Below are 14,871 nucleotides of genomic sequence, written 5' to 3'. Positions count from 1 at the left end.
CATCTAACTCCCTCTTAAATATAGCCAATGAACTGGCCTCGACTACCCTCTGTGGCAGAGAGTTCCAGAGATTCACCACTCTCTGTGTGAAAAAAGTTCTTCTCATCTCGGTTTACATGTGTGTGTACATTTGTATACATGCATATGTCTGATTGCACATTTGTGTGTGTATGTATGTTATGTCATAGAGTGACACAGCATGGACGAATGAAGTCTGTGCTAGCCATCAAATACCTAAACATACAAATCTCATTTTCCAACATTCAAGCCAATAGCCTTCTATACCTTTCCATTTCAAGTATTAATCAGAACTCTAAGAGTCGTGGAATAGTACAGCATGGAATCAGGCCATTTGGCCCAGCTCATCCACACTGACCAACTGGGACCTTTCCGTATTCGCACCATAGCCCATTATGTCTGGGTGAATCACATACTCATTTGACACTTCTTCAATGTCATCGGCAATTCTGCTTCCACCACCCTCTCCAGCTTTGCACACCAGGTACTCCTCACTGGATGAAGAAGATCCCCCTCAGATCCCTGCTAAATCTCTTCCCCCTTCCACTAAACCATTGTTCTTTAGTTTTACCTGCCTCTAATAAGGGGAATAATCTCCTGCAATCTGCACCTATCTATGCCCCTCATAATCCTATACTGAAATGTTGTGAGAGTACCTGCTTCCGCCATCCTCAGGCCCAGCATTCCAGATTCCAACCAGTCTCTCTAAATGTCGTGTTCCTCACCTTAAACCTTCGTCCTCTGCTTATCGACAATCTGCTCCTGGAAAAGCTTCTTGAATTGAATTGAATACTTTATTGTCACATGTGACAAATCACAGTGAAATTCTTTGCTTGCATCCACAAGGTATGCAAATAGTCGCACATAAAGGGAACTTACAAAGTCCCCGTGCCAGTCCCCCCTTTGTTCTTCCCCCACTTCCCTCACGCCGGGTCCTCCATTGTTCCTTCCCTCAGCAGCGACGTCCTCACTTCCACGTGTCTGTCCTCGTCCAATGGTCGGCCCCATCATCGACCGCCGCAACAACCTCCACTAACGCTGCCGGGTTCTCTCCGTGGTGCCGACCCAGGCCCCAGCCGCCGGCTCCATAGACCCAGGCACCTTTGGCCACGAGCTCATCGACCCGCGAGGCTCCACCTCCAACCCACGAGGCTCCACCTCCGGCCCGCGAGGCCCAGGCAACGAGGCTGCACCACCGGCCCGCAAGGCCTCGGCTCTGACCCGCGAGGCTCTACCTCCGACTTGCGAGGTCTGCCGCAACGGCACCTCCAGAAGGCGCCTCACTAACTATCCTATCTATGCACCTAGTAAATTGCAAACCTCATCATGATTTTATATATATCATGCATGCTCTTGTGTATAGAAAGGCACATGTTTGTGCAAATGTATGTTTGTGTGCGAAAAGGTATGGATGCATGCCTGCATTGTGTTTGTGGGCCTATATATGAGTGTGTGTGTGTGAGATCACAGGCATGCTTGAGGTAGACAGAAAGGAATTGCCACCACGATGAGTTGCTTCAGTGGAGCTGGGGAGTATTGGTCCGTGTGCACTCACTTGCAAACATTCATATCGACCAAAGTCAATGGAAGTGAAAGTATATCAAGAGTGCAGTGTGTTTAATTGTCATGAGCACCAGGAACGAAACAATGAGATACTTAACCCCTGACCTCTCTGACCCATCTCAACCTGGCCACAAACTCTTTGAATCACTTCCCTCTGGAAGGCGACTCCGGACTGTCAAAGCTGCCACAGCCAGACATAAAAACAGCTTTTTTCCACGAGTAGTAGCTCTACTCAATAACCAAAAATCTGTAGCCTCCTTTTGCTCTGGTATTTTATTTAATTCATGTGTTTAAACGATAGTTTTATTATTAATATTTAATGTTTGTGTCATTCTTAACTGTCACTGTATGTCATGTTGTTACTTGCGGGCGGAGCACCAAGGCAAATTTCTTGTATGTGAATATACTTGGCCAATAAACTTATTCATTCATTCTTACTTGCTGCACTTTACAGGCCCAATAACACATAAGTATACAATAATCTATAATAAAATACTATAATGTATGAGAACTCTATGTTTATTGTAGGGCACAGATGAATTAACCCTGCACCATCTTCAGCTTCTATTCCATTAGTGTGTGTACCAACATGCAAGATTCATAGAAGATGCTGCAGAGCTGCAGAGAAATAGTTCCTTCAACCTGTCGAATCCACATCAACCATTCATTTACACTAATCCAACACGATTTCCACTTTTTATTCACTCCACATTCCCATCAACAACCCACTCCCTAGATTCCACCACGAACCCACACACGGCTAATTAAACTACAAACCTTCATTTCTTTGGGATATGAGAGGAAACGAGAGCACCTGGGAAAGCCTATATGGTCACAGGGAGCCTACACCACACAGACAGCATCTGAGGTCAGGATTGAACTGGGGACTCTGGCACTGTGAGGCAGCAGCTCTACCCACTGCGCCACCAAACCCTCTGCCTTTACCAAACACCTATATCTGGTCTCATATTTTTTCTGAGATGCAAAAGTATATGCAAAGTGATTGTTCCCACTGTATTTATTGTACTTTACAGAGGCCTACGTTGCTGCTCCCACTCTTTGTCACCTACCTTAACATGCTCAGTTACCAAGATATCACCTGTAACTAACATATCTATCTATTTTACAATTTTAAATATCTATCGTTAATAAAGTATTCATTGATTGTCTTTCAGAAGATTTGTATTACATTTAATTTTATTTAAACAAAATATTATTAATAAAGATTCATTGTTTTTTATTATACTGTGTGGTATTTGAATTGATTGAACCAGTTTCCAGTCAATGCTAAAGTGGGTCCTTGAAGATAGGCCCTTTTCATTTATTAAGGAAATTGGGTGCAGGGTTAGTAAATGAGTTACCGCATGTAAATGAGTGCAGCTCTGCTAGGAGTTATTATTCCAGGTGATTTTGTGTGATTTCTGACTGTGAAATATATTCATGAAGTTGCTTAGTCCACAGTTGTCATGGAGCATTGATCATTTCTAATGTGGCAACAAACCTTTGTTCAGCTGGAAACGATTCCGTGGCTCTTTCCGAATGTGTTGTCTTTCAGGCAGCTCCGGCATGGATGAAGATTAAACAGAAGAATAATAACCTCCTGCTCCATAACCTTAAATCAAATCTGAAATATTTACTGCATTACTCTTTCCAGCATGTACATTTATATCGTCACGGAAACAGGCCCTTCAACCCACAGAGTCCGCACTAATCCGACTTTAAATACTTCATTTTATTCTCCCCACTTTCTCATCAATTCTGCCCAGATCCTACCTACCACTTACTTACTCACATGGGGCAATTTACAGCGACCAATAAACCTTTCAAAGGTACACAAAAAAGCTGGAGAAACTCAGCGGGTGCAGCAGCATCTACGGAGTGAAGGAAATAGGCAACGTTTCTTCGATTTTCCAGCATCTGCAGTTCCTTCTTAAACAATAAACCTTTCAACCTGCATGTCTTTGCGACGTGGGAGAAAACCAGAGCACCTTAGAGAAACCCATGCAATCACAGTGAGAATGTGCAAACTACACATAGGCAGCAACTGTGGTTCGGATCCCAAACCCATGTTTCTGGCACTGCTAGGCAGCGACATTACTAGCTGTTAATTTAGTCAAAGGGAACAAGGTGATTCACAGCTCTGCCGTCAAACAACGTTGGTGTTGTCAACGAAGATAGACACAAAATGCTGGAGTAACTCAGCGGGACAGGCAGCAGCTCTGGAGAGAAGGAATGGGTGACGTTTCGAGTCGAGATCCAAGCTGGAAATGGTGCAGAGAAGATTTACAAGGATGTTGCCAGGACTCGAGGACCTAAGCTGTAGGAAGAGGTTGAGCAGGCTGGGACTTTATTCCTTGGATCTTTATTCCAGGAGGATGAGGGGTGATCATGAGCAAGTGTTACTGGATCAGGTAAACAAAAGCTCGATCAAAGTAGGGAGCTGATTGAAGCAAAGCCAGCCTCCTCTTTCCCAAAATATTGAGCCCAGCCTCTCTCCTTAATCATTATACTTTCTCAGATTCATAAAGATTTGCTGCATTTCCTTGGTACTTTATGAGCAATTCAATAATTAAATAACTAATTTTCAGTTACTAAGAAATATATAAATATTGGTAATTTTCCTAATTGGTGAGTTAGTCGAGTCACCTTTTCTTTATTTCGCATCGATGAATGTGTACAAAGGTTGAGTTTAACAGCAATGAAGTTAATGATATAGTGCATCGCACCAGTGGATGCTCTCTTAGAGCCAGAAGGTTGTGGGTTCAAATCCCACAACAGAAACGTAAGGACAACATTCTGGTTGACAGTCCCAGGGCAGGACTAAAAGAGTATAGCACTGTCGGAGGTGCTTTGTTTTCAGATAAGATATTAGGCCAAAGTTCTGCCCTGATCTTGGATGAAAATAAAGGATCCATGGTGCAGTGTTGTAAGGGGGAGTTGTGTCTCACCACAGTTCCATGAATTAGATTATCTGACCGTTGGCAGATTGCTGTTTGCGGTATTGCTTGAATTAGCAGTAATTTATGAATGACATCCACTTACAACAGTGACTGCAGTTCAACAATACTTTATGGGATAATAAATAGTTTAAGATGTTCAGAAATTGTGAAATTGCTGTGTAAAAGCATTTTTAAAAATATATATAGAAGGCACAAAGTGCGGGAGTAACGCAGCGGGTCAGGCATTATCTCTGGAGAAAAAGGATGGCTGACTTTTCGTGTCGGGACTGAGGAAGGGTCGCCATTCTGGAAACGTCGCCCATCCTTTTCCTCCAGAGATGCTGCCTGACCCACTGAGTTACACCAGCACTTTGTGTCTACCTTTGGTATAAACTACTACTGCAGTTCTTTGTTTCTACTTCCCTAAGTTTTTTTAATATACTTTGGGCAATAAACTTTCTGGGGAAAAGCAGTCCAGGCTGTTCCTGAGTTCACAGGGACCCCACATCTTGCTGATGACATTGAATGCATTTAACATGTATCGAGATAAGCATTTGAATCGCTAAGACATAGTATACTACAGACCAAGTGCTTGTAATGGGATCCGTACAGATTGGTACTTAATGGTTGGCATGGATATAGTGGGCTGAAGGGCCTGTTTCTGTGCTGCACAATTCTAATGCAGTTTCAGTTTTAGCTCTATTTGGCTCATGGTTCCTGGAGAAACAGTGTTCGAAACATCTAGGTGCTTGACCACAGCAAGATTAGAAATAACACCACAGATCACCTCTGGGAGGTCTCAGGGTGCTCGATGCTGCATACAGGAGTAACCCCGTACTGTGCTAAAATAAAGCCTCTTCAAAAAATCCAGAGCCAAATTTCCTGATTGATAGAGCATCAATGTACAAAAAGAAAATGGTATCTGTGGAGAAACAGCTAACGTTTAAGATCCTCTCATCAAACTCAGGAAAGAGGGCCACACATTTGTTCTGGAGAGCAGATAAACTGGGGAAGGGCAAGGGGGGGGGGTTCATTACCTGTAACTAATTACTGCACCATCAGGGGGCAATACTGAGACCGTTTCTGAACCCTGCAGTCCCTGTGGGGAAGGCAGTGACCTGGTTTTAATGGTGTTGGTTGCTGGCCCATTGTGAAAGAAATTCACAGTGAAGTTGAAGCCGCAGTTGGTTTGGAACATTAGTAATTGCAGAATTTTATTTTTGTCCGTTCCACAGTTCCTTACAAAATAGAAGGAGGCCATTTGGCCCTCCTGCTCACAGAGCAGCCCCACTTCACACTTTAACCTCCCTGCACTCACATTCATCCTACCACACACCTATATACTTGGGGCGATTTGCAGTGACCCATTAACCTACCAACCCACATGACGTTGAGATGTGGGAGGAAACCAGAGCACCTGGGGGAAATCCATGAGCTTACAGGGAGATCATGCAAACTCCACACAGACAGCACCCAAGGTGAGTATGGAACATGGATCAAAGAGGTTGTGAGACAATGACTCTATTAGTTGTGCTGTCCATTGTTGGTTACCTCATCATTATCACACTGATGTTTGTGGGATCTTGCTGTGTAGACAATGGCCAGCAAGTGCCAAAAATTGGAACAATGGCTGCATTTCCACCCTATCTCGTTGGCTGGAAAGCAATTTTCAGAATCCCAAGGAGGGGAATGATGCTTTAGAAAGTTAAGACTTCATTTTATTTTCCATAATAAGAGGAACTTTGAAAGTTCCATAGAGGGAGTACAGAGAAGGTTCACCAGACTGATTCCTGGGATGTCAGGACTTTCATATGAAGAAAGACTGGATAGACTCGGCTTGTACTCGCTAGAATTTAGAAGATTGAGGGGGGATCTTATAGATACTTACAAAATTCTTAAGGGGTTGGACAGGCTAGATGCAGGAAGATTGTTCCCGATGTTGGGGAAGTCCAGAACAAGGGGTCACAGTTTAAGGATAATGGGGAAATCTTTTAGGACCGAGATGAGAAAAACATTTTTCACACAGAGAGTGGTGAATCACTGGAATTCTCTGCCACAGAAGGTAGTTGAGGCCAGTTCATTGGCTATATTTAAGAGGGAGTTAGATGTGGCCCTTGTGGCTAAAGGGATCAGAGGGTATGGAGAGAAGGCAGGTACGGGATACTGAGTTGGATGATCAGCCATGATCATATTGAATGGCGGTGCAGGCTCGAAGGGCCGAATGGCCTACTCCTGCATCTATTTTCTATGTTTCCATGTTTCTAAGTAGGAATCTTGCGTTGATAAAACACCTGGCAGAATTTAGATAATGCTCATCACGTGACACAAACTTCCAAAGGTGCTGCACGGGAATGCCTTCAAACAGAATTTAAGATTGTTCCAAGAAACATCTAACAGAATGATTAAAGTCTATCTTAGGGTGGATCACTGTCACTGGCACCAGGGAACAATAAGATTGACAAGAGTAAGAAAGCATTCTTGACATGTGAGGTAATTTAATCCATATCCAGTCAGGATTGCATGAAACAAATCCAAGGCCATCATCATGTAGCTGAGGAATGGTAGTCTGTGAGTTAGGAGAGACTACCCTGCTCACTTTCCCCAGGTGATGAAGGGTTTTACTTTCATCGTCCAGACCTGCCAAGGAGGGAGAGGTAACAGCTGGAGACAGCGGTCCATGCAGGAGGATTAAACAAGCTGTGAGAAAGTGCCTTGCTCGGAGAGAGGACACATGAAACAGGACTGGAACACGGCTAATTATCAAAACCCTGCAGTGCAAATAAATTAACTGCAGCGTTTGAAGAGCAAGTTTCCACATTACCCATCCCAAATGGATGGCACATCCTTCGGAATTTTCCAAGCTTTGTGTTACTTGGGACTCTAGACCGGAATAATAAGCGCATTAATCTTCTACTGTAAGCTGTGACACAGCAAGATTTAGAGTCTCATCGTGTAGGTTGTTTTCACTGATCAATGTCGCCGGGGAACTTGCCTATTGCAGACTGAAAATCTGCTCCTTAGAAACGATTTGCAGCAGACGCACAAAACCAGCGCAGCTCTGTTTCTCCATGAGACGAGAATGTACTTGACAGAGAAAATAAAGACCACATTCATCTATTTATTTATTTACTTATTTATTTGTTTGTTTATTTGTTCCGAACAAGTAAAGACATAAATAGGAATAAATAACAACAACAAAATCGAAATAGTCAAACAATTGGACATTCCAGGCAATATTTACAAAGCAATGAAAAGCATAAAGCAAAATTTAAATGTCCAACACTTTTTATTTACAAGCTCGAAAAGGAGTGAGAAGAAGAATAACTTATTTAATCTCACCCCTTCTCCCTTAACCCTTCTTCCATATTTAATAATTAATTAATTAATAATAATAATACCCCAGACAATTTTTAGAGATGCATACAAACATATATATACATACAACTGATATACACTTACAAGTAATATGTATGAAGTAACCAAAAAACATAAATAAATAATAAACAAAATAATAAACAAACACTAACCCCTGTTTGTCAACCATTCCCTTCATCCCTATACCTTGTGTAAAAAAGTTTTTTGTATGTCACTGAGTGTTGGTCATGTAGAATTCTCACCAATCGGAGAGTGCCCGAGAAGCCAGAGGTGGAGCAACACGCACAAAATCGAGAGCTGGTGGAAGTTATGGAGATTGGGGAGGGACAAGACTTGGTGGGTTTTGAGGGATGGTTGGTGTCAAAGAAGGAATGAGAGTAGTTTGTTCGACACAAAATCCTGGGGTAACTTAGCGGGTCAGGCAGCATCTCTGGAGAAAAGGAACAGGTGACATTTCAGGTCAAGACCCGTCTTCAGACTGAGAGAAAGGTCAGTCTTCCGTCTCTCAGTCTGAAGAAGGGTCTCGACCCCAAAAATGTCACCTATTCCTTTTCTCCAGAGATGCTGCCTGCCTGGCCCACTGAGTTACTCCAACGTTTTATGGCTTTGGTGTAAACCAGCATCTGCAGTTCCTTCTTACATATTTTGAGAGTCAGTTAAACAGCAGAGTAGTGTGGGTGAGGGGAATGTTACAAATGATGAGATTTGAAATGAAACTGAAAATTCTGGAACCAGTCAGCAGGTCAGGCAACACCTATAGAAAGAGGCGTAGGTGATGCCTTTTTTTAAAATCCGATGGTGACTTCCCTTCCCAGAACTCACAATTCATTGGTGAGTCCACTCATGAAATGTGGCACACCTTTTGGTGGGGAGTATGTGCATTGACCCCACCAACATCCTCAGGACTTTCTACAGGGGCACGGTGGAGTCTGTACTCACGTACTGCGTGAACACGTGGTACTCCAACTGTAACTGCTCAGACAGGAAGGCTCTGCAGAGGGTAGTGAGGGGAGCAGAGAGGATCATTGGCGTCTCCCTACCCTCGGTACAAGAAATGTTCCAGAGCCGCTGTCTGAAAAAAGCTCTGAGAATAGCTAAGGACAAACTGCACCCCCTCCACACACACACACCTGGATCTCCTGCCATCAGGCAAGAGATACCGTAGCATCAAAGCCCGGACAACCAGACTGCTAAACAGCTTCCTGCCACAGGCTGTGAGGCTGCTAAACAGTCACTCTGTACTCACAGTCACCTGATTCTGCGGCTTTGCACTGACATTTTAATAACTCTGGCATTGGCCACTCAAATCAGCTGCCCTGGACATTTTAATGATTGGTTTACTGTATAACCATATAACCATATAACAATTACAGCACGGAAACAGGCCATCTCGACCCTTCTAGTCCGTGCCGAACACATAATCTCCCCTAGTCCCATATACCTGCACTCAGACCATAACCCTCCATTCCTTTCCCATCCATATAACTATCCAATTTATTTTTAAATGATAAAAACGAACCTGCCTCCACCACCTTCACTGGAAGCTCATTCCACACCGCTACCACTCTCTGAGTAAAGAAGTTCCCCCTCATGTTACCCCTAAACTTCAGTCCCTTAATTCTCAAGTCATGTCCCCTTGTTTGAATCTTCCCTACTCTCAGTGGGAAAAGCTTTTCCACGTCAACTCTGTCTATCCCTCTCATCATTTTAAAAACCTCCATCAAGTCCCCCCTTAACCTTCTGCGCTCCAAAGAATAAAGCCCTAACTTGTTCAACCTTTCTCTGTATTTTACTGTATTTTAATGTTGCTGTTTTACCTGCTTTTAACTATATATACTGTTTCATCAGGGACTGGATTGTTTTTTTATTGTTATTATGTGTGAAATGTTTTAAGTTTCATGTGGAATGCTCTGGTATTCCCTGGGAAACATCTTCTCATTTTGCAATGTACAGCTGTTGCTTTGCAAGATGACAATAAAGGTTGATTTGATTTGATTTGATTTGATTGGAGGCAGTTAGGAGAAGGTGCAGCAGGTTGATTCCTGGGATGAAGGGGTTGGCTTATGAGGAACGGTTGATCAGGTTGGGCAGGTACTCGTAGGTTCTAGGAGCAGAATTGGGCCATTTGGCCCATCAACTCTACTCCAGCATTCAATAATCGCTGATCTACCTTTCCCTCAACACCATTCTCCTGCCTTGTCCCCATAACCACTGTCACTGTACTAATCAAGAACCTGTCAATCATTCATTTTATATGATCATGGCGGATCATCCAAAATCAGTACCCTATTCCTGCTTTCTACCCATATCCCTCGATTCCGTTAGCCCTAAGAGCTATGTCTATCTCTCTCTCTTGAATACATCAAGTTACATAAAAATACATCAAGTTGAATACATTCAAGTTTAGAAAAAGTAAGAATGAACTTATTAATACATAACATTCTAAAAGACTCGATTGGGTGGATGCTGAGAGAATGTTTCCCTTTCTTGGGATATCCAGGACTGGAGGGCTTGGTTTCAGAATAAGGGGCCATCAGTTTTAGATAGAGGTGAGGAGAAATGTCTTCTTTCAGATGGTCATGACTCTCTGGAATACTTTACCCCCAGAATGAGACTAGATCATTGTTTATTCAAGGCTAAAACAGACAGTTTTCTGGACTATTGGCGAGTCAGGTTGATGGTGAACCAGCAGGAAAGTGGTCCCAAGAATGTATCTGTCATGATTGAACGGAGAGTTTTGTTTAGATTATTGTCACGTGTACTGAGGCACAGTGAAAAGCTTTTGTTGCATGCTAACCAGTCACGGAAAGACTATACATACTTACAATCGAGACATCCACAGTGTACAGATACATGATAATGGGAACAACATTTAGTGCAAGATAAAGTCCAGTAAAGTCCAATTAAAGAGGGTCTCTAGTGAGGTCAATAGTAGGTCAGGACTGCTCTCTAGCTGTTGATAGGATGATTCAGTTGCCTGATAACAGCAAGCATGAAGGGCTGAATGGTCCATTCCTGCTCATATTTCTTCTATTCCCATGTTCTATCTGAACTTTATTTTGCAATACATTCATCTCTATGGTAACAATTTGTACCAACCAAACTCATATTTAAATATTAGTGTTGGATAGAAGCCAGAGCATTGTTCCCGGTTAGGCTAAGATTTGCATGGTTAATGGGTCATCCATCATTCCCACTGTAAACGGCATCTCTGAGTCTGAGGTGCCTGCCACTACAACCCAAACCCATGCACATTCAGGGGAAAATAAAATAATTGTCCCTTTGAATATTCTGTTAGATGACGATTGATGACGATATTAATTATTCTGTTAAAATTCTGTTAAAATCAAACTGCAAATGTTAATCTCATTGCTGTCACATCTAATTTATTTTCCAGCTCACATATGGAAAGGGTTGCAATGAGATTGATTAAGTAATCCTAGCCAAGCATGGAATTGACTTCATTGTTAATTTGTGGTAAGAATAAGAGTCAACCTAAATACAATCAAGTTCATGCCGTATCACTTGTAATGTACTTTTTTTTAAATTGGTCAGCCACAAGTCCGCAGCATTTACTTTCATTTTACCCCTTCTCACTCTAATCCCTGGAAGGACTCCACTCCATTCTCGTGCTTTCTCATTTCCATCGCATCAACACGATTGTACCATATTCCATTCTTTTTGATACATCTTCCTTCTTCCCGAACTGAGGATTTTCCTCCATCATAAATGACGGAACCCTCAACCTTATCCCTTCCACTTCCCACCACTACTACCACACCCAGACCTATGGTAGAGACCCCACCTTCTTCACTACACTCTGCCCTCAACAGCTTGCATTCCTCACTTCAGATAGCACTCACAGGATGCATTGTCCCATTGCCAGGGAAGAGAACTAGTTATTGAGTTCAGGAAACGATACGGTGTACATGTCCCAGTTAGCTTCAATGGTGTTGAAGTGGAAATGGACCTGGATCAAACTCATTGAAGCGATAGCCAAGAAAGCACACAATGCCTCTACTTCTTCAGAAAACTATGGAAGTTCGGCATGTCTCCAACACTGCCATGTTATATGTTTGAAGGAACTGCAGATGCTGGATTAAACCGAAGATAGGCACAAAATGTTGGAGTAACTCGGCGGGTCAGGCAACATCTGTGGAGAAAAGGAATAGATTATTTTATCGGGTCAAGACCTTTCTTCAGACCTCATCTGAAGATTGGGTCGCGACCAAAATGTCACTTATTCCTTTCCCCAAAGATGCTGCCTGACTCTTAACAATTCCTGCAAATGCATCATAGTAGTTTTGGAATGCATCACGGCTTGGTCTCGCAAGAGCTCTGCCCAAAACCGCAAGAAATGGCAGAAAGCTGTGGATGTAGCCCAGATACATGGATTATGCAGACCAGATCCCCCCCAAACACCATTTTTTAAATTCCTTCATGCCTGCTATGTTCTCTGTGTGCTGAAGCAAAGCAAGAATTTCATTGTCCTATCAGGGACACATGACAATAAACTCTCTTGAATCTTGAATCTCCTATTGGACAGAAGATACAAAAGCTTGAAACCACCAGATTCAAGAAAAGCTTCTTCCCAGCCGTTATCAGACTGCTGAATGGTCCTCTCACTGTGTTAGGGTGGACTGTCCTCCGAACCCACCCTTTATTACAACCCTTGCACTTTTTTTTAGCTGTGCTATTTCAGAAACCATAACATTATATTATGCACTCTGGTATATTTTTTCTTTGCAATACCTATTTTATTTGATTTTATCATTTTATCATTTAAAAATAAATTGGATAGTTATATGGACGGGAAAGGAATGGAGGGTTATGGTCTGAGTGCAGGTAGATGGGACTAGGGGAGAATAAGTGTTCGGCACGGACTAGAAGGGCCGAGATGGCCTGTTTCCGTGCTGTAATTGTTATATGGTTATATGGTTATTGTACTTGTGTATGGCGTGATTGTGCTCATGAATAATATGATTTGTCTGGATAGCACAAAACAAGATTTCTCACTTGTCGCATGTCGATATTAAACTAATACCAATACTTCTCAACTTCTTCCTGTGAACCTCAGGAGATGCAACAACTCCTCTAAGGTAAGTGGGTGACATAGTGGTGCAGCTAATCCAGCTCATAGATCCAATGACCCGGGTTCAATCCCGACTTTGGGTGCTGTCTGTGTGGAGCTCACATGTTATCTCTGTGACTGTGTGGCTTCCCTCTTGAGTTCTCCCAAAGACGTGTGGGTTGGTAGGTTAATTGGTCATTGTAAATTAAGCATAGTGTGGTGTAATCTGGGAGTGTTCATAGAAATGCAACAAGAATAAAATGGGAAGGATTAGTGAAAAAAAAAATGATGCTTAGTGGTTAGTGCGGACTTGCTGGACTGAAGGGGCTGTTCCCATGCTGCATCTTTCTATGATTGTATCGTCACCTCTACTGAACGTCTGCAATATTTTTTACTTTTTAAGTTGAATTTCTGTAAGGAATGTGGCAGCTAATTTGAACATAGCAAAATCCCATTAAAAACATTGTCCACACTGGAAGAAGGTATGGGAATTTATGGATGGAAATGGCAACATTACTCAAATGATAACAGAAAATGTTGTAAATATTAAGCAAATCATACATGCCATTGCTTTTGAAGATATTTCTGCTGGCTATTTTTTTAAGGTTTAACACAGGATTTCATTTTGATTTCAGCAAACATTGCAAATTACCTGAAGTTGCTTTACACTGTTCTGCCTCCTAGTGGGGGTTATAAAATATTGCAGCATGAGGATGGAAGGAAATGGGGACAAAAGAAACAAAAGCAAAATTACATTATTTGTGCCCTACACTTTGTATTATGAAAAACATTGTGTTGTTAGTTATACCAATTCGTTACATTGATTTGGAGCAGAACTAGGTTGCACGACGACTCTATTTACCTAGACATTGTTCCGATTCGGTACACAGGTGACAATTAAACACTTGACTCTTGACTTTCTTGAAACTTGGAGAACTTACCTCCCTTGCAATGTTAGACATGCCTAAAACGTGGTTGCTGCAAAACAAAATATATTGCAAACGAGACAACTCTAGGTTATTGCGTTATTCTAAATTACTTATTGAGATAAGCGATTCTAAAATCTCACTAAAAATCTGCACAAATTATAGATCCACAAATCCTTTGATGTTTGTTCGTTTGCAAATCCCCTCGATTAATACAAAGATGTAAATAATTTAGAGAGGCTTCTTTCAAACTTTATTACTGTATTTACTGACTCTATACCAATACTTTGCTAAATGGTTAATTCTTCTTGAAATTGTAAGAGAAAGAGATAAAGTAAATTGCAACTAAAACAAATGCAATTTTTCCAACTAAAGAGAGCGGGGGGGAATGTCATGCAAACCAAAATGTTTAAGAAGGAATTGCAGATGTTGGAAAATTCGACGGTAGATAAAAATGCTGGAGAAACTCAGCGGGTGAGGCAGCATCTATGGAGTGAAGGAATAGGTGACGTTTCGGGTCGAGACCCTTCTTCAGACCAAAATGTTGCTTAAATAAGTGTTATGATGATTTCTTTATCTATGGGGAAAATGATAGTACCTCCCCGGCGGGGAATTGAACCCCGGTCTCCCGCGTGACAGGCGGGGATACTAACCACTATACTACCGAGGACTAGCTGTACTCGGCGTTCGCCGGGATGGAATACCAACCTACACTGCTCTGTTCTGTGCAGAACCTATTATGATGGTTATATGCAGAGGACCTCAAGTCATTTGATTCCAGCATCTGCAATCTCTCTTGTCATAAAGGTTATAGATCCATACAAACCACAATAAAGATTTTATTAAGATTTTGTTTTGGAATGAAATGTATTCAAAGTGAAACACATTTGCAAACAGCTACAGGAAACACAAGGTTTTAACACCCTTTAACTAGAGAAATAAAAGATTAATTTATGAATATATATTTTTTTGACACATA

The 14,871-nt window shown here is 42.0% G+C and overlaps 1 non-coding gene across 1 annotated transcript; it reads right to left on the bottom strand.

Annotated features, from left to right (window-relative positions):
• Positions 1-14,490: 14,490 nt before the first annotated feature.
• Positions 14,491-14,562, bottom strand: trnad-guc. The gene has a single exon. It is a non-coding gene; the product is annotated as a tRNA-Asp (tRNA).
• Between the last annotated feature and the right edge of the window lie 309 nt (positions 14,563-14,871).

This window comes from Amblyraja radiata, chromosome 6 (assembly GCF_010909765.2).
Source record: "Amblyraja radiata isolate CabotCenter1 chromosome 6, sAmbRad1.1.pri, whole genome shotgun sequence".
Classification (NCBI taxonomy): Eukaryota; Metazoa; Chordata; class Chondrichthyes; order Rajiformes; family Rajidae; genus Amblyraja; species Amblyraja radiata.
This window is presented reverse-complemented; position numbering and strand designations above follow the sequence as displayed.